Source organism: Neopelma chrysocephalum, unplaced genomic scaffold, assembly GCF_003984885.1.
Source record: "Neopelma chrysocephalum unplaced genomic scaffold, ASM398488v2 Primary Assembly neopelma1_26b, whole genome shotgun sequence".
In the NCBI taxonomy this organism is placed as follows: Eukaryota; Metazoa; Chordata; class Aves; order Passeriformes; family Pipridae; genus Neopelma; species Neopelma chrysocephalum.
In genome coordinates, this window is record NW_020897696.1 from 1,300,628 (window position 1) to 1,323,944 (window position 23,317).

Genomic DNA, 23,317 nt, shown 5'->3' on the forward strand with positions numbered 1-23,317 from the left:
GGTGGCTTTCTGCTGTGAAGTGTGACACCGACCTCCGCCTTCCCCTGGCACTCACACCTGCTCCATATAATTCACATCATGCTCTTAAAAACGAGTTCAGAAAACCCTTTGATACAAGTTCATCAAGGTCTTACTCAGCCAGAGGGATACATATGATTTACTCACAATGAACCTGCCAAGAGGCCAGTCTCCTTAGTACAATAGGCTGCAGTTTTGCACCAGTGGGTTTCAGCTGAGAACCAAACAGGTGTAACAAATTGGCCACAATGTGCCCACCACATCAAGCACAGACAACTCCTGAATAATAAACAGGTCATGGGAACCTTATAAAGCTCTCTTTTTGTGTCTTAATGAATGCAAGAGATACATATTCACAGCATGTGGTTGCATTTTGGCCAAAAAGAAACACAGAACAAAATAAAAAACCTAAACAAACAAAACAAAACAAAACCACCACAACAACAAAACAATAACAAACACAAAAAGAAGAGAGACAGGCTCTGAACTGATCTTCTTCCAATAAACTCAGTAGGAGTTCTGCTATGTGCATCAAAACAGTTTGGTCCCTACTTTCACAGACGAGTTTCCTTTCCCCCACATTGCCTGCTCAAAATATCAGTAAGAGACAGCAGGTCAGTTTGAGTAGAAAGGGGAAAGGAGATTTGCCAAAATGAAAAGAGAGAAAGAAGGTATTAAATCTTCCCAGGAGTCATTTCACCAACCGAATATCAATTTACAACTAATACTGAAGCAGAAAGACAGGAATCTGATTCATATGCTCTGTGAACACAAAATAGGCCAAGTACATAGATATTTAAAGATTCCTAAAGTGCCAGCTGAAACTGATGCCAGTAATAATTTGAAAAAGTATAAATTTTTTTCTGAATAATATCTGGTGTAAGACAGTAGATTTCTGTAGTTTTTCCACAGAAGATGATGCAATGCCTTGTGAACAATAGATTAGGAATCATAATCATGATTCACCAGTTATATTTGCAATACAGATTGCCTCTAGACTTGTAATTTGTTTCCCTTCCTAAAAGATGCTTTCCTTGTTCAGTTAGCAGATGTTGCTCACTGCATGATCACACCTAGTGTGCAATTAAGAACTATTTCTAACTGTTTATATCTAAAAAGGCTCAACCTAAGCAAAGTTTAAACCTCGGAGTTCTGCGCTTTCAGGCTTCCACTGTTTTTTTAATGAATGAACTATGATTTCTTAGGAGGTGGGGGAGAGGGAGGAGGGACCTGTTTGTTAAATGCTTGTTGAATCTTTTTGCCAATTTTGTCCTTTCTTTTCATGTGCTCTATCTCTGTCCTATGCCTTTGCTCACTGAACCTAAGCACCTTTCCACCAATTCTGAGCCCCACTTCTGATCTTTCCCAGCAGCTTCCAATCTCAGACTTCAGGGGGATCACCAAATTTTTTTCTCCTGAGAACAAAATTCTCTTCTGCCTCCTCTTTCTCCCCTATATTAGCAGTGCTTCAGCCATTCAGTCTGGACTTTTTCTAAATAAATTAACCTATTTCTAAAACCATGCCCAAGGCATACCCTCAGCAGGACATGTGGCATTCACTCTCACAGAGAACACTTGGCCAAAAAGTGGATCTGGTGAGAGTTATCATAATTTCTCAACAGGCTTGGCCAAAGACAGAATGCAGAACAAGGGTTTGGGGTAACCTTTGTAATAAGTGGTGCCATTTATTAACCCTGCCTGTAATTACACGAGTCAATAAGAAACAAGCTAGTTGTGCCCAGGCAGCTTTCCACTGACGTAAGGGAACACACACAGCTGCCTGAAATGAGCCCGCTCGCTTTGGTGAACATTCAGTAATGGATTTGCTGCACCTAAAGCAGTTTTATTTCAACACTTACTTTTAAAAAGCAGCAACCGGTTGTCCACACCCCGGTGATCTGTGTAATTGAGTTCATGACATAATATCGCAATGTTTACTAAGAAAGTGGCAGATGGTAGTTATTGGCTCTTTTTTTTTTCTTTTTTCTTTTTTCTTTTTTTTAAAAAAGGGCATGTATGTATATCATGGTTATACTCAGGGTATTCCTGTTGAAAACAACTTCCTGTTGTTTTACGTAAAAACACTGTCTAATAAGAGGTTGTGTGTTTTAAAAGACGTGTTCCCGACATAATTTGTAATCCTTTCCTGGGGAGAGGACATAAAACACTCTGACAAAGGTGGCACAGCTCTGAGGAGAGGGCACTTCTCCAAGGCAGAAGGGCTGGGCTTGCAAAAAGGAAAGGTTGGTTCTTTATAAAAACAGCTGCTGAATCTCAAAGGGAGAGAGAAATAAGGGCAACCACATCATGCAGCTTTATGCTCAGCTCCATCAGAACAGCAGATATGGAGGAGGCAGATCACAGTTGCAAGGTGCCCATGAAGGACAGAGATTTTCATTGGGCATTCAAAAGGACAAACTCCCAAAAGAGAAGGAACTGTCTTATTAAATCCATAATTAAATTGCACTGGCCTGAAATTGCACAACTTGCCCTATGCTTGTCCTGGCTCTGCATGTTAGTTACACCAACCTATTTGATGGACTGTATTTTCTTAGCAGGTTGAAATAGAAATGCTATAGCCACCTTTTCAGGAGCCAAGATGTGGTCAAGATCAAAGAGCAGCAACTTTCAGACTGCTTCTTCTGAATAGTGTTTCGCTAGGTACATGTGACAGATTGTGTAAATCACATAAACCTTAGGTCTGCAGACCCCTCTTGTTCCCTGATGATGCAGATGGGTCTGTTCTTTGCCAGTCACTGATTCATCTCCTTCTTCCCTCAGCCTCAGTGGATAGAACTGTTTAAACCCTTTCAGGTTGTTTCCACTTCTCTCAGACCAGATTCCACCTTCCCTGTCCCACAGCATCTGGGAAATGGAGGCAGTCTCCCCAGTGTTGTCTGAAGCAAGTATAGCACATTTGTCTTGGTGGCCACCAAGGCTTTCAGTGCCTGTTTTCAGTGACTATTTTTCTACAGATATGCAAGAATGGTGCAGGTTTGGGGAAATTATTTGTACTCCAGAGGCAGATGGTTTAATAATAGTGATCAGACAACATTGTATCAAAAAAACAAACAAAGAAACAAACAAGATCAGTGGGAAAGCATATATTAATTAATAACAATTTGAGAAAGATTTGAAGAAGAAACTTGTGAAAGTTAATTAGCATGGCCCTTTAGGTAGCAAAACATTAATGGAACATTTTCTACCTTGAGTATTTAAATTGAAATTACTATTCCAGGCTGGGCCACATATTGCAACACAGGATCAGCATTTCCTGCCATGAAATCAGTGAAAGTAATTCAGAAAGCTGGAAGCAGAGAAGATGGCAATGAGAAGATTATCCTTAGATTTTCCCTTAAATGACGCAGATGCAACAAAGTATGACATTATGTTTAGGAAAACATTCGGTCTGATGCAACACCTGCTTATAGGCAGACAAGAAGAGTATTTCCTTTCTATTATGCAGGCTGGTGCTTACTGCCAGCACTGGCTTTGTGGTGGAACAAGGCTGTCTCAAAATGTTTTACTCAGCTAAATCTCATGGACCTTGGCCTTTAGAGTCTCTGTGTTTGTGTATGCAGAAAGGACCCAAATGATGAATCTGAATTAATACGAGCCTTCATGAAGATTCAGTAAGCTTTGTTCCTTTCTAAACTGAACAGTTCACTTAATACTAGACTTCAGAAAATAAACCTCACAACCCTTGGAGTAAGATCTCTGGCCTGCAATGAGTATTTAACCACCACATAAGTAGAGTCAGTCTTTACCTTCATAATTATACATGTAATTATTTTGAACCTGGAAGAGTAGTAACAAAGAGTACCTCTTCAGGATATGCTCTAGTTAGCTGCTTAGGATGTTCTCTAGGGAAGTGAGATTCACAATTAAAATGTACTTGAGCGATAAAGAATTATGAATGTTTTTATATCCCCTTTCAAAAATGAGTGGCTAAAAAGCAGCCACCATCATTTCATGCAGAACTGTGATATAATTGCTAGAGGCCTAGAGTTATGTTTCCAGGTCCCCTAGGACAGCATGAAGATTTTGGGGATCTGTGTTTTGACAGAAGCATCTCAAACTGATATTAAATAGCTGAATCCTCTTGGAAAAGAGCCCTTTGCCTACCACCTTAGTCACAACTGTTTCCCCCAGGCAAGGCAGATGCTGCTGAAGTAGGGCCTGAATAAAATCCAAAACATTTTCATTTCTTTGATTTGATTTTTAAAACACAAAAACAGAGAGAACCTCTACTGCATTCATTACAGTTCAGGGTTGCTTTTAAACAGCTCTGCATTCAGCAGCATTCCATGCTCCATTTAGTAAACTTCTATTTTTCAGTTTTGCAGACCAGCAATTGCTGAATTGCCAAAAAGCACATTTTACTCTAATGGGCAACTCTAAGAGAGAGGTTGTGCTGTGCCCACCGGGGTTGCTAGTGAGCAGCAAGAGGGTGCCAAGTGCATGACAGAAGCAGTGATTTGCTGGTAGAAATGTAAACAGCAGGAGAGACTGGGCTACTCATAATATAAGAAAAAAAAAGTACAAGAGCTTTTGATACTACACTTAAGGAAAAAATTAATAATGGGAGCTGACAGGGAACAGACTATCTGCCCAAACACTTCAGCAGCATTGAAGGAGAAGAAAACCAGAAACTGGAAAAACATCCAGCCTATATCTGACATGGCTAATGACAACTATTCATCTGGGTTCTCACTCTCTTTGCCACCATCTCAGGAACTTCTCTGTGAAGCTTTGGTGGCATATCACAGCTGCTAGGACAGCACAAGGATGTGAGGCTGACAGGACCACAGCATCTTCCTCCAGGGACTGTGAATGAATGTGCCAGCTCCACTGCAGCAACCATTGCTCAGGCCTGAGGCTGTAAGCGTGCAGTTACTCACCTGCTCTTATTCTGCGATCAAAGGCCACTGTCTCGAGAGCTCGATCTGTCCTTCACAGGGCTTATCTTGGTGATTGCTGTTGATGGAGACTTGGGGAAAGAAGACAGAGGTGGAAGTGGGGCTTCAGAACTCAAAAATGATTTGAAAAAAACCCCAAACAACTTGCTCCATGTAAGTTCAGCTATTTGTCAATCTACATAAATGTAAACAAAAAAATTGAAACCATTTACAAAAATGTATAGTGCACTCATTCGCTATTACAAAAATCAAGTATTTTAGACACCACTGTGTAAAAATATCCCATGACATCAGCTCTGTTTTTCATCAGCTCCAGAAAAAGCTGTGGGCTACAAGGGATGCATGTGGAGTTGGAGGCATTTCTAGGTTGTGAATTGAGGACTGTCGGGAATAAAATCAGTACTAAGTCTGTCTCATTCATTCAGGGAACAAAATTTACTACAGGGGAAGGAAGCAAACAGAAGCAGCTAATTTCTCTCACAGCGCCATGCTTTAGACACTTTCCCTGCATCGCCAAACAGGGAGGCTCTGCCTCTGTAAGAGCCAATTCATGTTTTCTCTCAGCTGACCTTTAAGAGAGCCCAGAAAGACTAAACAAGGCTGGAAGAATTCAGACTCTGAGGCTAAACAGTGAAAACTTTCCAAATAGCCCCAAGAGCCACATAGTGCCAGCAGCCCCACTGACAGCAGTGTTAGCTGCAAATATCCTGTACCAGCTTTTGTATCTCCTCCTCCTTACCTTCTCCTCTCCCACAGAACCAAACTGTGTGTGACCTTTTGGGGGCTATTTTCTGTCATGTTCCTGAGCCTTAAGAGATTCAGATTTTCAAGTCTTTATCTACATCTGCGGCAACTAGGGACTTGGACAACAAATTCTGAAGCCGTGAAATAACCAGACTGAATAAAACCTATGGGTATGTCTTCTTTTTAAAAAAATTACCAACTCATTACATTACGAGATTTGTAATGTAAATGATAGCACATAGCACAAGCCTGTTTCATTAGTGAGAAAACAATAACAGTAAGAAAAAGACATGTTGTGAAATCACTAATCTCCCATTAAGGGACAGCTGTGTGTTTTCATGGAAGATATCACTCTGGGTACCAGTTGAGATCACAGTGTGTTCACATACAAGATTTGAAATCATTTAAGAGAAAGCATGAGCAGGTTGTAACTGCATCTCTCTTTCCTGCAGGAGGTTTCAAAATAATGAGACATATTCTGAAAATTCCATATTTTTTTTCAGAATATGGCTTAGAAATCTTATTCAAAGAGAAGCTGCTAAAGGAAAGAGCTGTCACGGTTTGCATATTATTTTATCAAGGAAGGAACCACAAACAAAATGCTCTTGGTATCCTTGTATTACAGTTACCTTTTGCATGTAGTGCTTAGCTCATGAGTTTATGTGCCAATACCCTGTCTGCATGGAGAGTACTTCTTCGTGCTCACCAGATAACAGCTCCTCTTTGTCCTCGCCTGTTATCAAGCCAGAAATCCCACCACTGCCTGCTCAGCCAGCCCTGAGTCACACACCGGCAGAGTCCAGGCGTGGGAAGGTGGAGCTCTCACCCTACCATTCCAAGCTGTAGGTTGTGCTCAAGGCTGGGCATATATTAATTTCCACACACCAGTGTAAGACTTTGTGGTGTGTGACTCAGTCGTATAAAGAGATAAGTGGTGTCAAGTGTAGCAAACAGCCTCAGAACAGCCTATTTAGTAAACTAGTCAGCAAATACCTACAAATAAGGGAAGAGCCTAAAGAAGTCTGGAATTCCTTGTGAATGAATCACAAACACTAAAACCTGCCCAAATTTAGCATGTAGTATTTTCCAAGCTGAAGTAACGTACCAAAGTGAAATATTCAAAGTTTGCAAAGGCAACTCAGCCCCAGCTCTTTTTTACAGATAGATGTCAAAGCCCTTTGCCAAATAGGTCAATATCTTTACACTCCCTTTACACTCACCTTTTTAAGCAGGGTGACAGAGGCTGGCCTGAGGAGGGTCAGCCTCCAAGCAAGAAGTGCAGCCAAGGGCAGAACAAAAGTCCCTTTTGTCACTCACCAGTGACCTTCCAGTCTAAAAATCCAGATACTCCCTTGTGTTGGGGTGGGGAAGGAAGGTTGTTGTTTCAACTTCAGATTTGTGCTTTGAATTTAATATGCTTTGAACCGAATAAATCTAATTATTCTTTTTTTCCCCCTTCTCAAATATATACTAAAAAAAACCTTTCATAAGAGAATCTATTTGTTTAAACCAAAACCAATCACTCCTGGTGTAATTAGTCCTTAGGTCCATCAGGCAGGGAGCCAGCACTTAATATCCAAATGGCCCCATCCTACCTGTTATCAGAATTCTGAGTAAAATTCATATGATCCTACTGCTGAACACTACAACAGAATTGTCATAGGACACAGGGGCCTTGCAGAGGCCAGAGGAGGCTCTGGAAGAGATCATCTGTTTGCATTCCCCAGTGAAAGGCTGGTTTGTGAGCTTATGGGCCAATGGTGGACAACAACATACAGCAGAGCTATAGGGGAGAAGGCACAAACTGTGATAGAGCAAATGATCACAACCTTGGCTTCAAAGAATACCCCACACTCTGCATCATAGTTTACTCCTCTTCTCCTACCCAGACCTCTTCTCTGGGGCAGACTCTTCCAAGGCCATTGTCACTAAGGAAAATGGAGGAAAATGCTATCAGGCAAAACGTTTGAGAGGTGAAGAGGTGAAGGATGGGTCTACTGTGTTTGTCCTCCTCAACTGTTGAAAGCAGGAACACAGAATAACTAAAGAAACTCCATGAGAACTGCCAGTAGAACGCTTAAATGTGACTGCTTTGTTTCATGGAGTCCTTATTACAGAAGCTCTTGGTGGTGAGGCTGGAGGATTGCCATACACAAGCAAGGTGCTCCATTTCTCCATGTTCCTTTTAAATAAGTTTTTCCTAGGAGTTTCACTGGTACTGCAACAGATGTTACTTCATGTGATGCTCAGAGTTGCCTGATTTAGTTTACTGTTTCCACCTCTTCCAGTCCAGATTCTTACCCCAAGTTTTTAATGGAAAACTGAAGTCCATTTAGAGGGAGACTGAAAAAAAACATCAAAAAGATACTTGTTCCTCCAAACCATGCTCATGCGAACAGCACCACAGGTTGCTTATACTGTGGAAACATTTTTCTACAACATCAAGTCCATCTTCCTTGCAAGCAACGGAGGGATGGAAGGCTCTTGTGTACTCTGTATGTTTTATGCACCCAGAATTAGCCAAGAACTGCCTGAAAAATAACTAGTAAAATCTTTCCTTCAACCAGCTTCAAAGAGGTTTAGCATATTTGTGCAGTATACAAATGAGAGGTCTTTTACACACAATTTAATATACAAAGCAGGAGAAATACAGCTTTCATACAGCGACAGTCATATTTACACTCTTAGAAAGACTGGCTATTCTGCCAGGGAAAGTTGTCAGCATCAGAAAAAAGGATAACACTTCCTCATCTAAAAGACAATGAACAACTGGGGGTTTTTTTACTTCCAGCCATTATCAGTTTTCTCAGCTGTATTTATCTAAACTCTGTTTGCCATCAGGGGCTTATAATGCATAGTAGCACACCAATATAAGTAGATGCAAGAGTCACACCTTAGATAATGCAGAGTTCAAGGATTTCACCTTCATCCATTGCTTTTATTGATAGTTCTGATGAACTAGATCAGTCAGAAGTAAAAATTTTAACCTTTCCTTAGTAATGGAAAATCACCAGCATGGTAATCCATATGCTAACAACTGTCAGCTTTTGGGATAAGACCATATCAAAAAAAGGCAAAACAAGCCAGGGAAGAGCCACTGCTGTTTTTCTCTAATGCTTTCATTCTTCTCTCCAATGCTGTAAGAGGGAACCTCTGAGCTTACAAAATCACTTGCCCTGTGCCTGGCTCCCTTCCAGATGGGGAAGCACTTGAATACAGCAGCTGGAGACATGAGAAGACTCTGGACAAAGAAAAGAGGTTAAATAGAAAATGTTTAAACTCCTTTTTTACAGCTTGAAGAAATCTCTTGCTAAGGGCCTGAAGCCAGAGATTGCAGAACTTTTAAGGACCCCTTTTGTATCATTCTCAGCCCAGAATACTTATCCTCTGTCTTTTTCACAGAACACAGGAGGGAGAGGATTTTGCTGCTAGAACAAGGAACCTTATCACTCCACTAATTTCCAAAGGTTCTGCTGTGATTAAGACAAACTCTTCCTTTAGGCCAGGGCAGTGTTGTTCTCAATACCACCTGCAGACAACACACAAAGCTGCCTCCCTGCTGTGTCTGCTTGGCATTGCTGCTCTGTGCACTAGTTCCTGCACCTTCAAAGGCAGCTGCTAGCCTCCGGAAACCACCTCTCTCTTTGAAAATCATGGACATCATCATCATCTGGTTGTTTAGAAAAGGTGCACTAAATGTTTCCCTGGACAGTCCAGAAGTTCCTTATTGCTCTCTGATAAGTATCAGACAATTATTAATAACAGTGTTTTGCAACAACCAGGGGAAAGGAAGTAGCACTTCCCTGTCCTCAAGGGCTTAGAAGGACTGGCATGCCCAGACCAATGCCACACTAAGCAAATGCTGAGTATCTAGCCCTTGTTGGAGGGTCTAAAGACACGTGTTTCTGACAGGGTTTTCCCTGCCTCTCCACGAGCTGGGTGGGGGCCATTTTGAAGCAGGCAAACATGCAACTGTGGCTTTGAGGTGTTTCTGAAGACCCCTTCCCAGTACCACTCAGGAAAGTGCTTTGAAAATCTAGAGTCAAGCTATGGGATGCACTGTTTGGTGCAGCACATGAGGACACACCTAGGAGCTTAGCCTACTTTATTTCTCTGTCATAATGCAAAGAATATAGGATCCCTCTGTTTTTTCAAGCCTCACACTTTCTACAGCCCCAGTTTGCCCTCCATGACTACTCACTCAGGAGAGCAGCAGGGCAGGTCGGGTTCAGCAGCTCTCCCGCAAGCTGTGGGAACAGGGAACAATGCAGGGGTTTAGACCTGTGTCAGAGCTTTTGACCACAGAAGTCCTCCAAGCCCTCAATCAACACATAAACAGCTAAAAACAATAACAAAACCATTCTTGAGCACATTAAAGCAAATAAAAAAGGATAATATCTAAGCTAGTGTCTAGCTATCCAAAGTGGAGAGCAAAACAAATGGATTGGCTCTTGGGGGTTTGTCCCATGTGTAGTCAGAAGAACTGATATCCTATTCTATTATGTTGTGAACATGTTGAATCTAAAAAAAGAATAACTTTAAATGTTATCAGAAAATTCTTCATCTCCCTGTGTAAAGGCTGATAAGAAACACCGTGTGACATTTGCTATCATTGCTTTTGTACAAGCGTATTGTATTGTCTTTTAGCAAAGACAATAACAGGAGGAGGAAGTCAAAATCCAGTCCATTTTGTTTAGATTCAACTTAATAATCACAGTCCACTTTGTTTAGGTATGACTTAATAATTGCTACAATTTCATGCAATGAAGTCCGCAAATTCATTCTCTCACCAAGTTTGTAGATTGTCTGTAAACAGCTGAAAAGAACAATAAATCTGAGTGAGTTCTTAATTCAGAAAGATTTCCCTAAAAATTTCTCACAGGAATTCTCAAGCTATATATTCTTCATGATCACGTTGCTGTGAATAGTCAGTATGCAAAGTAGAAGGCAGACTGCTTAAGTCTGAATGGCCTGATGGATCACAGGAAATTATTTCTGAAAAAATTTTGTTTATACATCTCAGCTGCACATCACAAAGGAAAGCCACATTAAGAATAGAAGGTAATAACAGTTACATAAAAATTACAAAGATAAAAAATAATAAAATAGTCACAGAACACTTTTTCAGTAAAAAAAAAATACTGCTAAGTTGACTGATTATAGACATCAAATCAATATATGCTACAATAGAAAACAGTATCAATGGACTACCTCCTAAAATAGTCCTGCATGTATGACCAGTCCCAGCAACTAATGTATTTTCCAGTACTTAAGACACACTGGTGTAGAAGACGTGTCTCTTCTCAGAAAGGGGAATTAGAGAAACTTGGTACCAACTGCATTCCCTGCTGCTGGAGGTCAAACAGCTCTGGCTGCTGCATCTAATATTTTTTCTCTGTTCTGGCAGGGCCAGGCACGGTGGTGACAGCAGACCATGAAGCAGGAGTAGCAGAGGGTCTATAAAATACATTTGAATCTGAAGTTCCTCTTACCCTTTCAATTTCAGGAAGGAAAAAATTTGTCAATAAATCTGTACCTTTGAAGGCATTTTATTGAATGCCTAAATGCAAGTCTGTGCTAATAGGACATTATTTGGCTTACAAAGCTGAGGACTTGCAAGTTAAGAAATGCCAACAGGACTGCCTTTGCAATCTGAGACATCTCCTCTTATGTATGCAGCATGTACACACCTCAGTATGAGGCTGCTCATAGCTCTAATTCTCCAAGGCTTATCGGAGATACAGGATATCTCGCATGTTGCCTCTGTCCTTCAACATACAAGGCCAGCAGTGGGAACCACACTTTGCTAAATGATGGCAAAGAGATGGAGTAAGTCCTAGCCAAGATAAAGCTCATGGGTAGATGGAATAATTTTCATTAGCTCAATTAGGATAGTTAGAAAGAGGAAAAAACCTTACAGGCAGACAAGTGCTTTTATGGGTCAGAAACAGAAATAGCAAATTCCCAAATAAAGCTGCAGGCACTTGCTCTGCAAAAAAACCCCAACCAACGAAAAAAAACCCCTCTTCAACTCTGGGATCTGAGCTCCATGGAGGCAATGACTTCTCAGCAGATGATGCAAATCTCTGTAAATGGTTGCTTGCCTGTTGCAGAGATAGAGACCTACTTTCCCCCCAAGCTGTGCTACATGTCTTGGAGGGGCCCTTCCTCCACGGCAACCACTCATTGTATCTGCAGGGGCAGAGCAGGCTCCCCAACTACTCTGTGTGGACGAATACTTATGGCATGAGCACAAGGCAGGAATTAACCCCTCTGCACCCATGACAAGCCAGGGCAGCTCCACCAACCAGCCCAAAATCAGCAAACCCCACATGGCAGATTATATCCACCCAGGTTTGTGTCTCGAGGTCCCTCCCTACCTAAATCACCTGCAGCCACCCTGAGGCATCACTGTACTCCAGCTGCCCATCAGCATTTTGGCACTTGCTCTCACAGATGTCTTCCAAGAAAACTTTTTTTTCTTGCGTGTTTCTTCATGATGTTGGCTGAAAGGTCTAAGGATTGTTGCATTAAGGAAAGAAAACAACAGATAAATGGAATGGATAAATAGGAACATTAAGAAAGCAGCAGGTCAGGTACACCAAGATTCCAAGTGCCTGTAAGCAATTTGGGCTGCCTCTTTCATTTAGCAAAGCAGGCACCAAGAGCTGGAGATCGTAGTATTATATTCAAGTATATAAATACTTGAATTATCAAGTATTTACTTGACGGTAAGCGGAGGGCAGTGGCTGGCTTGCCTTTCTGATATTTTTCCTGAAGTTGAAATATCCAAATAGTAATTCTTTTCTCCTTATCTATTCCTTACAACTTCTAATAAGTATGTATGCTTGCAAGTCACCTCAGTTTAGCTTTGTCAGAATAACAACAGATCATTCCCCATACCCAGGTTTTGGCTTTTCCAAATTCCCCTGAATATTGAAAGCTCTTAAGTTGACATGTTTTTCTCCGTGTGATTCTCCTCGTATGGCTTTGTGGTGGCCTGATGTCATACCTAACCACAAAAGACCATGATCTAACATACCATAACTGTTAAAAAAATACAGTGTCTGACACACTGGTTTCTTAAGCTCACAGGGAAAATATTTATGCCATAAAACTTCTTAGCTTTTCAAAAAGAAGGGCCCTGAAAGATGACATTTATAGTACCATATGGTATATTTGGGGAGTAGGAACATTATATGGTTGAGTTTGTTTTTTTTTTAATTGTTATTATCATTTTGAGAAAACAGAATATTTGGTACTTCTGTAGAATATGGAAAATATTCTAGAGACATGAAAGAATGTTCCTTTTAATGGCCAGGTCTCTTTCATACCACAGGGGCAGTTCAGCAGTTTGGCATTGCTGGAGCAGTATAAAGCAGCCTCTGGGTGAGAATCTGGTTCAGGCAGCAGGGAACTGCAATTTAAAAAGTCATTCATTTGCAGGCTTGAATTGAAGAAAAGACTTGTAGGAAAGAATATGCAGTTCATCTTCTGCAAAAAGCTGTTGGTGAGGGTAAGGCAGTAGAAGGCATTTTCAGGACATTGTGTATAGGCAAGAGACTGTGAAGGGGCAAAAGTATAAAAAAAAAGACAAACCTTTCAAGACACAGACTTCAGCCGTGCCACTAATCGCTGTTTTGTTTCCAGCAACTGAGATTTTGTGTCTTTTTACAAACATGCCATTTGTGTTTTGAGCTAAATGGATTTATCTTGAAATTCAGCCCTTTTTCTGAAGGCTTGTGGCCTGTAAAGCTTTCCACCTTTTTTATTTTTAATTTCTTTTTCCCCCTTTGCTCAGCTATGGCTTCATTCCCACAGTTAACTAAGCTGGAAGCTTTCAGCTTGGAAGCTGGCAGCCTCCAAGAGGCAGGGTAAGGGCTGGAATTTCCCAGGTTACAAGTAGGACTCCAGCCTTCTTTGAGGCATGGGGCATTCCCTCCAAGCAGGAAAGATGCTTCCAGCTGCTTTCTGATCTTCAAGACAAGTTTAATGATGTCACTGTCTAAATTAATTAATTCTGTAGACCAAGAAATGCAATCACTGCTACCACTGTTGATCTTCAATGCATGCATTTCTATTTCCCCCTCCTCGCAGAAAGGAGTGGAAAGTGTGCTGTTCATTTCTCTCCTCAGTGACATCTCACAGACTTTACCTTCATGATGGTCCTGCAGCTGGTTGTGGCACCTCAATGATGCCAAATCAGAGCTGAAGGCATGGAGGCAGTGGAGGTTTCTGGTTGGAGCTCAGACTTGGCCAGATCTTCCCAGTGTGCAGGCATTCCTAATGACCCCTCACTCTGGTCTGACCTTGGGCTTCACACCTGGGCTGATGCAAACATAAATTTGGACCTGAGCTGAATGTTTTGGGGCAGCTCCAGTGCCCCCAAGGGGCACTGAGCTCTGCCTCAGATCCGGTAGGCAGAGCCTGGGGCTGCAAAAGCTGGGAAATCAAGCTAAAAATAGGTGTTTCAGAATAAGTCTGTTTTTCAGCTCTGTTTTGCTGCCTTAAACGCTAGAAATGTGGGCAAGTGGTTTTTGGTACCAAGAGCCGCCTTTTCATTTTAAAAGAATGTCCCCACCAACCACATCCCCATGTAAGGAAAAAGCAGCAACTTACTGGTAAAGCTGTTAAGTGGGAAGACAGAATTACATTCTCTGTTAAACTTTACCGTCATTTAAGTGAAGCTTCGATGGTTTCAACAGCTCCTTACCGGGAGTGCCGTGTGCACGGAGCGCTGCACAAAACCCTCTTGCTCCTCTGAGTGCTGCCAAGAAGCAAGAGGCTTGCCAAGCTGCCAGGCAAAGTCTCTACTCCCTGCTGCATCACAGTTGTTTAGGTCTGTGTGTTTACCTAAATCAGAGAAAGTGTGGGATGAAATACTTCTTCATTAAGACTGCAGCTGGGGTCTTGCATTCCAATTTATTGAATAGTCTGCCATAACTGACATTTTGCATTTATTATTTTTGGACTGAAGGAGAAATGTCCCCCTGACAAAATGAATGCATGGAGAGCATTATAGAAAGAGGTGAAAAGTTTCTCTTACCTTGTACAGAAAGTGTGCTTTATGCAGCTCAATATGTCAGCCAAGGGAAGGGATACACTCATAAACTGTTACTGAAACTTTAAGGCTCACAGGAGCGCAAGGCAGTCACTGCTGGGTATTTGGATGAAAAAAATATTGATTATTATCCATACATTATATGTCCTGAAAATAAGAAAAGGGTGGAATTTGTTTTATTCTGAAATTCTGGTTTTACAAAGGAACAATTTCAAATTCCAATATCTGGGGAAACAATAAACAAAAGGAAAAGTTCGGGAGATATAAAATCTGGACACAGGATGGCATTTTGGAGCATAGATTCATCTACTGTTAAAAACAAAACCAAATGCTGAACTCTGTAACCCAACCACAGTATCCTGCTGATTCAAGAAGCCCCTCCATTCAAAGAATATAAACTCTGCTATGACAGGAGCCGAGAGCTGTCTTTTATGGAAAGCAGGAAACTTTTCTAAAGGGCCAGTTTATGACCTGGTTGGAGAGCTGGAAATAATTAAGTGTTCTTGTCAAAGGTCAAAGTCATAGGGTTAAATTCCTAGGAACTCAAAACAACCCTTGGTGACTGTGCCAAGACTGATCATTTGGCCCTTTTCTGTCCACAATGGGCAGGCAGGGAGCAGCCTGGGACAGGAGTGAGCCATGCTTCAGTTATCTGCCCTTTCCCATTCCAAGTCTGACATTTTTAGATTCATCACACGCTCATGGTCTAAAAAAGCGTAGCTGAGGTTAAAAAAATAAAAATAAATCTGGAAATAAGGATTGCAGCCAAATGACCTATTTATAGCAACACCAAATGTGAACTAAATGCCTAATGACAAACGAAGATCTTGATTCATATTCTACTTCTGATGTAACCCTGCTCAATTCAAAGAGGCATTAGACTCTACAGGAAGAATCTGCCTCCAGATGAAAAGAGCAGCACTGGTCTGGCCCTTGGGGAGCTGTCATGTTCTGCTGTATACATAAAAACTGCAAACAGTCTATATCTGTAGGGACGTTGGTGCTTAAATTTGAAGCCGTGCATGGTGTTATTACTGAGCAGTGCTCAAAAATGTAAAGAGGCGGAAGGGGTAATTCACTCATTGGGTGCTTTTTCATCAAATGATGACTTTAGCCTCTCAGAGAAGCAACAGTCTGTCTCCTCTTGTGAGACTTGGCTTGAGCACAATGCAACAATGAGCAGCATAAGTTTGTCAACATCCCCAACACAAGCTGTAAGCACATCCTGGTGCGACGTATGCAGTGTGACTCCTTCCAGTGCATTCACCAGCCTGAAAGCAGAAAGGTAAGTGGGGGGCTGAGGTAGAGAGGACTGATACCTCCTCCACACGCTGTGTGCGGGAGGGAGGCACACACTGCCCTCAGAGTTGCTTATCCCATTGCTTTTCATTCAAAGTTGTTTGCCCTGACCCCTCCAAAAACTACCCGACTCTTGCTTTGAGCATCTTTATAAGGCAAAGAATCACCCCCAAAACCCTTGGAGAGTGTTTCTCTGCTCTAATTTCTGGCAAATTTTCTGTTACAAGCCAAGCAGATTTACCCTGCTACACCAAGAGAGCAGAACTGTAGTTTTATCCCAGTGTTTTAAGCTCAAAAGCATCTTCATTCTTCCTGGTGCGAGGGATCAGGTCATTCTCTGTTTGTCCAAGTCCCTTTCTTGATTCAAAGCAAACTATCTGGTTTAAAATTTCTCTATAAAATAAAACTATAAGTCTCAGGTTGGATCTGAAATACAAACTTGGTAGACATCTTCCTTCACCATGGGATGAACTGAGGTCAAATTACAAATATTTATGAGATTTTGGGATAGTCCAGGGCCTGGCACAGTGGGATAAGTCAGTCTCTACTGCAAATGGCCCTTCTGCCTGTGTGTCTGCCAGTTCACAAGCAATCGTGCTCCATCAATTCATACTCATTCATCCTCCTCCTTCCTCCCTGTTCAAATTTCTAAACCTGAAGAGCAACTAAGACCACGTGGTGACCTTCTGCACTGACTCTTCTGTCTTTTGTGAATCTAAATTGATTTTCCTTGCATGGGAACATCCAGGATCTACCCTCTGACCTTCAGCCTGAGGTTGTGTATTAGCAGTAAGAGAGAATGTGAAAGCGGCATTTGACTGTCAGCATTGGCAAGAAATATGAGCCACCCTCTACCAGAAAACAGTCTGTTTCTGTCCAGTGCCTGGAAATATGGGAATTGCCAGACTCGCTTAGAAACAAGGGTCAATATCCTGTCTCTGATGCTAGCCAGCACCGGATGCTTGAGAGAAAGGTCTGAGAAGCCTGTAGCTTGCAGATATGGGATAATCCCATTCTTATCTCCCTGCTTTGGAGAACAGTATAGCAAGCAGGAGCACAAATACAGACACTGCATGCCTCAGAGAGGTCTCTTTCTGGGAATATTGCAGTATTCTGTGTCACGTCAAGTATTGTTAAATACCCAGTACTATAGCATGCAACAGACCACAGAGAAGGGAATGAATAAGACAAGGGATGACGCAGATTCAGGAACTGTATTTAGCTCTTGGGTTACTATAATCGGTGCGCGGCCAACAGCTTAACTGAGAACAAACATAAAAACAACCCTGTTCACCAGTCCAGAGCTGGCTGTCCAGACAGGAGCTAAAATACCCTTTCGACAGAAGAACAAAGTTATTGAAAGAAATTGCCAACCCTTCACCCGTATTCTATATATGGGCACATTTTATAATCTAGGCATATTCTTGATCATGATTTATGGTCCCTTTTCCATGCTTCTAAGGTCAACTGTTAGGCTTCCTGATTCCTTTAGGCAAGCAGTCAATGATCTTCAGGTTTCTAAGGTGTGTTCAGCTTGCATTAATGCTCTTCCCAGTCCCTACCTACTGGAATGTAGATGAAGTGGGGCCACACTTAGCTTGGATATGTTTCTACACTGAACAGATTACCTTTTCTATTTATGATTTTATAATGTTTTTTCATAACAACACTGATCTACAGGGAGAAAGAGGCTTTCTTTGTGTAAAGCAGAAGCTGGGGATTTGATGTGTGGTTTTTCAGGGATTCTGGAAAGCTACTGGAACAGCCACTGTGGATTTCCTGGCCCAATTATTTCTCTGTTTTGAGTATACCTGCTGTTACGTAAATCAGATGATTATGAAAACACTACACTGCTCATTACCCACAGCTCAAATTAGAGGGGGAGGAGGAAGTTTGTGTTGACCTGTGAGAGACTTTTGTTATTGATACCGTTGAGGAAAACAGAGATCTCAGCACACTTTGCTTGTTTAATTAGGGTCTGTTTCTAAGACTCAGATGTCCCACAGAACTCTTTCTGTACCAGTAATTAAAACACATAAAATTGTAGAGAGTTATAAGATGATAATCCACATTATCTGATACTGCTGCTATTTGATAGTTCTTCAAACAAAGTACAAAGAAACCTTGATCTTCCTAATGTGCTTTACTCAGAAAGAGGCCCAACACAAAGGGACATATAACTCTCCCTTCTAAAATCAGTGGGCATAAAAAATAGGATTGCAATTTCTTGGCCAAAAGAAAGTGTTTCCTTGGTATTAGCAGAGTAAGCTATTTTTAGTGTTGTTCTGAAGTCTTTGAGAGGGGCCCCTCTGAATCAGTTCAAAACACAAAGTCCTCCTCCCTAATCTTGAGAATATTGTACTCCCTTTCTCTTGCAATGTAGGTTGTTGAACAGCAAAAGAATAACCTCATGGGCTGGTTTTCCTGGAAAGGTTCCTTAAATAAAAGCTCCCTCTGCCCTCCCTCATCCTTTGCAGACGTAGTTCCATCCAGGGTTTACCACCTTCTCTGCAAGCAAAGGAGAGCCCCGGAAGGAGAGCCAGGGCTGAGCTCCAGGGTTAACTCTCTCTCAGGACTGCTAGCTGTGAGTCACACTTCATCCTCAGTCCTCAGCAGGCAAACTTTCTTCTCTCTTTCTCCTTATACTCTTCCTCATCCTTTCTACAAGGGCAGATGATCAATATACCTGTTTTTTTTCAGGCAGGGCATTGTTTAAGAGAAACAGTACATTCTCTAGATACTGCTAGCACCACATGGGAAACCACATGGCCACGTGATGCAAAAGCTGATGTGATATAAATTCATTCTGCTATCTCAAGTTGGTTAAAAATTGTTGATGGTTACCCCTTGCCTTGGCAAGATTAATGCCAGAACAGACCTTGCATGTTTTGGCTGAATGAGCAGGGCCTGGCCCACCCATCACATCCAAATGTCACTGTGTGTCATTCCCTGATGGGGAGCAACTACCTACTGATGAGTGACTGCTCCATATAGTCTTGCAACAACAAGGCATGATGCTGCGTGATCCAGGGTCCTGGCAGGTTTGGCAGTGCCATCCACCACTGCACCTCTGCACAGCAACTACAAGAGGGGAACACATGATTCCCACTTGTCAGATGTTTGCTGGCCCACCAAGCAGAAAACCCTTCTTTCATACCAAGCTGTGGCTTAGTGTTTCAGCCAACTGTTCCCCATTAGGCAGAGACAGACCCCTTTACATGGGATCCTGAGGACACTCAAAGGTTTAACTCCAGGCTGTCCCCCAAGGTGTACTTCCAGTCCGATATGTATTGCCCTGCAATACCAGTGCTCAATACAAGCCTTAGTTTACATTCAATAAATCTCTCCTGATGTCTTGGTCCATCTTGCCTTCCCTGGGGAACACAGTCCAGCGCTGCTCCCTCGTCCTTCTCTGCTAGAAAGGCCAAGCCTCACTCTTTCAGGGACTGTTTCCTGAGCAGCCCCGCAAAGCTGTTTGGCAGCACTGCACTGGAACTGATACCCCTGAGCTTGGTGGGACAGGCCTGGGCTTTCCAAAGAGAGCAACCTCAGGATGTAACAGAAGTTAGGGGGCCTCACAGGCTCAGAGCCAGCACAGTGCCAGCTCCGAGGATGGTGTTCCATGAGGTCGATTCCTGTAGCTGTTAAAGAATAAATTGCTATATAAAGTCATGTTGCAGTCAAGCAGAGCTTCAGGAACATGATGGTCACCAGAGAGCTGTTGAGTCCTGGTAGCTACTTCCTTGCTGTTTCAAAACACTGCCAAGGTTTTAAAAGCTTGCAAGGAAAATACATCTCCCCTCAAGACCCTGCTGGGGCTGAGGCTGCGTTAGGTCCCTGATCCTCCTGCTGTGCATCCTTCTCCTCCGTCACCCATTCTTTGAGCTGAAACAAAACCTTTTGCCACTGCAAATGGTTACCCATGGAAAAATCAGGGGTTTGGTTAAATAAAATTCTCCATTATGAACATCTCATCGAGAGTAAAATGTTACCATTTGGGAAAAAAAAAAGCATCATATGCTCCCAAACTCAAAAAAATGTAGTCAAAATACTGCAGGTTTTGATAAGCTGCCTGATTCAGTGTTTTCCATACAAAATGTAAAAAGAAGGAGTAATGTCTGTTTTAGAAGGACCTTCCACCTTCCTATTTTCTTACCAAATACTCAGGATCATACCACTGTTTTACTGTTAGCAGGGAAACAAAGTTTTTGTAGGCTGATCAGAAACAGCCTTTTTTCTGCTTGCACATTCATGGTAAATTATACTTTGAAGAAAAAGAAGGATATATGATTGTGGATTTTTTTTTTTCACCTGGAAAATAATAGAAATAACTGCTTTGTTCTGATCTTGTAATAAGTCTTTTTCCCTGGAGACTGCAGGAACAATTTCCTGTATTTTTCAATTACCAATGCTCTGCTCTGCTCGATGCCCTTCTGTGGTGCTCCATTCTCAGAGGCCACATTTGTCCATGTGCCAAAGCCATGTCCTTCTGCCTTCTAGTTTTTTCACTAACTTCACAGAGCTGTAAGAATTAGGTGGCATAATGGAAAAAGGGGGTATAGGCCTTAGTCCTGTAAAGTTTTCTTTTAGCAAGTTGAGTGTCTTTCATGCTAAAGAGATGAGATGAAATGGTTCTCTTAAATTCAGAAGAATGTCCTCTGAAGAATATCACTCCATCTGTGCTCCCCATCCATCCCTTTTTACCCCTTCATCCTTCTCCCTGACAACTCAGTCCTGATCTAAGGATAGTAATAACTTTAGTACAAGTTAAAGAATAACTGGTTTTTTGTTATTTGTGCAGTTTGCAGACTCTCGGTTGATTTCTAGCTTTTACTAAGCCTGGAAGTTCTTAAATTACAGAAAAAACATATATGAAAACTGCAGTGCTCTGTTCTAAACAAAGCCCAAACATATTGTCCTCATTTCTTTACAGCACCACAGTGATAATACTGAAGCTATTGCCAAACTATAACTTTACAACAAAGAACAGCCATTATTAGCAGTACTCCACTGTGCTTTTTGGGAATGGGAGGTATGAACACCCTTCACATGAACATAAAATCTGAATAATGAAGATACTTGCAGGTATATGCTCTCAAAAGAAAAGTATGAGTCCAAAAGCACTGCACATAACTTTTATCCCTGAAAGTGATTAAATGCAGATGGCTACCAGGAAAGCTGGGTTTTGCAATAGCAGTCATATAGGATCCTTCAGACTATTTGGCAAGTAATTTAACTTAGGAAAGCTATTTGCAGAATGTGACCTCTGGAATGTAGTTATTCCAGGAAGATGTAATGTATTATCAGGGAGTGAATTCCAGAGCTGAGTTATTTCTGGTAACAATTGAACGATGACAAAAATATTTACAACTAACTTATAAAACAAAAACATTCAAATATTTGTGAAGGAGTTTATTTACAATGAAAAATTTCTGCAGATCTCATTAGTTTCTACTTTGGAGAGAAATAAATGGACAGAGACTTTGGAAATGATCCTATATGTTCATTTACAAGATACATACAACTCCCATTAATTTTAAGCAACAGGGCAATAAACAGCAAAGACTAACAAGACACGCAACCCACAAGCTGCTCCAAGTGCCCTCGCACATACTTCAGCCTTTCACAGAAGTTCTCAATTTCTTCACAGCTGGTCTCCATATGAACCAACAGCTCAGTCTCAAGGCAAACTTCTACCCTTGTCCAAATAAACCCAAAGCAAAGGTAAGTCAGAGCAATGGCACTTTGCAGCTCTTTGCACAGGAGCACAGACCCGCGCAAGCACAAGGCACTAGAAACATGAGGGAGGATCTTAAATACTTCCTGTGTAAAACTGCCTACCAACTAAAAAGCTTTTGTTCTCACCACCAGATATTGTAAACCCTGCTGCAAATGGGGACACAAGATTGCAAAGGATTTTACAGCCCCAGGTCATACACTGTCTTTCCATCTGCACCTTCAAATGAAGTTTGTTTTTATCACACTAATACTCCCTGCTCTTGTGGGTAGAGGTCTCCTTTCCGGGCTGGCACGAGCACTTGAGCTTCATTTATTCTTCTGTCAGAGTTCCTCTTTAGCTTAAACAGCTCTCTTCTTTTCCTGATATGTATGGATAGCAATTGTATACCCTTGAAGCTTTTGTTTTCCAAAGCTAAACAAACCAGGAGACATTTTAATACCTTTCCCTAACAAAGAAACAACCCCTAATCATCTACATAATGAACCTAATGACCTGTCTCTGCATCTGTCCCTGAATTTATTTTGCTTGGAAGTCAGGGCCTAGATTTCTAGATGATATCTTGTTGGTGCTTTACAAGATAGCATTGATATTTCTATTCCCCACCTGGCAATTTATTTCCCTTTATTTAATGGCAGGTCATGTCAGTGACCTAGGATGATCTTGTGATCAATTAGTACACGAGTAGTACCCTCACATCTTTCCTTCCCCTGTGTACAAAAAGCAAGCATGCAGACGCTCAGGCTGACACATCAATTCCTTCCTCTGAAGCTCCTCTTGCCCCCTACACCAGTCTTGCCCCAGAAATGCAGCTTTGGAGGGATGAAGGATAGTTCACCCAAAACAAATCTTTGCCTCTGAACGCCTCCCACTTGTCAACAACCCACAGACCTTCGTGCATGCCACATCTACATCTTTTCCATTTTCTCCTCCCTGTACACTACTGTCTGATGCTTCTCCTCAAAAAGGCCCCCAACCACACTGCTCACCCCTGTCCTGTCAGAACAATGTACACCCACGTCAGCCTGTGCACCGCTCAGTTATCCTTGGAGTCAAGTTTGCTACTCTCTCAGGGCCAGCCTTGGTTGTTTTTTCTGGTCCCCAGAAAAAGGACAAGTGCTTTACTCCCAGATAGTATCTACTGCTCTGCCTTCATCCTACTAGACTAAAAAATACTGGAACAATATAATAAGCTCTTGCTCAAACAATGCCGGTTACATACGTCATTATTTTATGGAGAACATTTTGCAGTAGCTAGTCCTTGGGTTTTACATTATTTACTTAAGTGTGTGTTGAGCAATCTAACCTTAGCACAGATAAACAAAGTATCTCAGAGAAATTTTAGTGCAATAATCTACGTGTCCTGAGACAAAGTCATGTCTCAGAAGCTCTCAGTTAGAAAGCAGTAAAAAAAGGGAATTTAAAGTGCAGCTGACTATAAATTATGAAGCTAATCCCAGTCTTTCATTTCATAGTAAATTATATCTATTATTTCTTTTGACTGCAAGCATCCCAAAGGTGGGAGGTGAATCAGGACCC

At 41.7% G+C, this 23,317-nt stretch overlaps 1 protein-coding gene across 5 annotated transcripts in view; it reads right to left on the minus strand.

The window, feature by feature from the left end:
• Positions 1-23,317, minus strand: part of TMEM170B (transmembrane protein 170B) — a 99,650-nt gene that overhangs the window by 32,838 nt on the left and 43,495 nt on the right. Inside the window, exons 2-5 of one of the 5 annotated variants that reach the window (XR_003533115.1) lie at positions 14,728-14,889; positions 14,353-14,534; positions 13,837-14,009; positions 12,585-12,693 (exon numbers count right to left, since the gene is read on the minus strand). The gene's annotated coding sequence lies outside the window, so the exon portion shown is untranslated. Of the gene's footprint in view, positions 1-12,584; positions 12,694-13,836; positions 14,010-14,352; positions 14,535-14,727; positions 14,890-23,317 lie in introns of those variants that run through there. The other 4 variants (XR_003533114.1, XR_003533112.1, XR_003533111.1 and 1 more) reach the window with 4 other exon arrangements.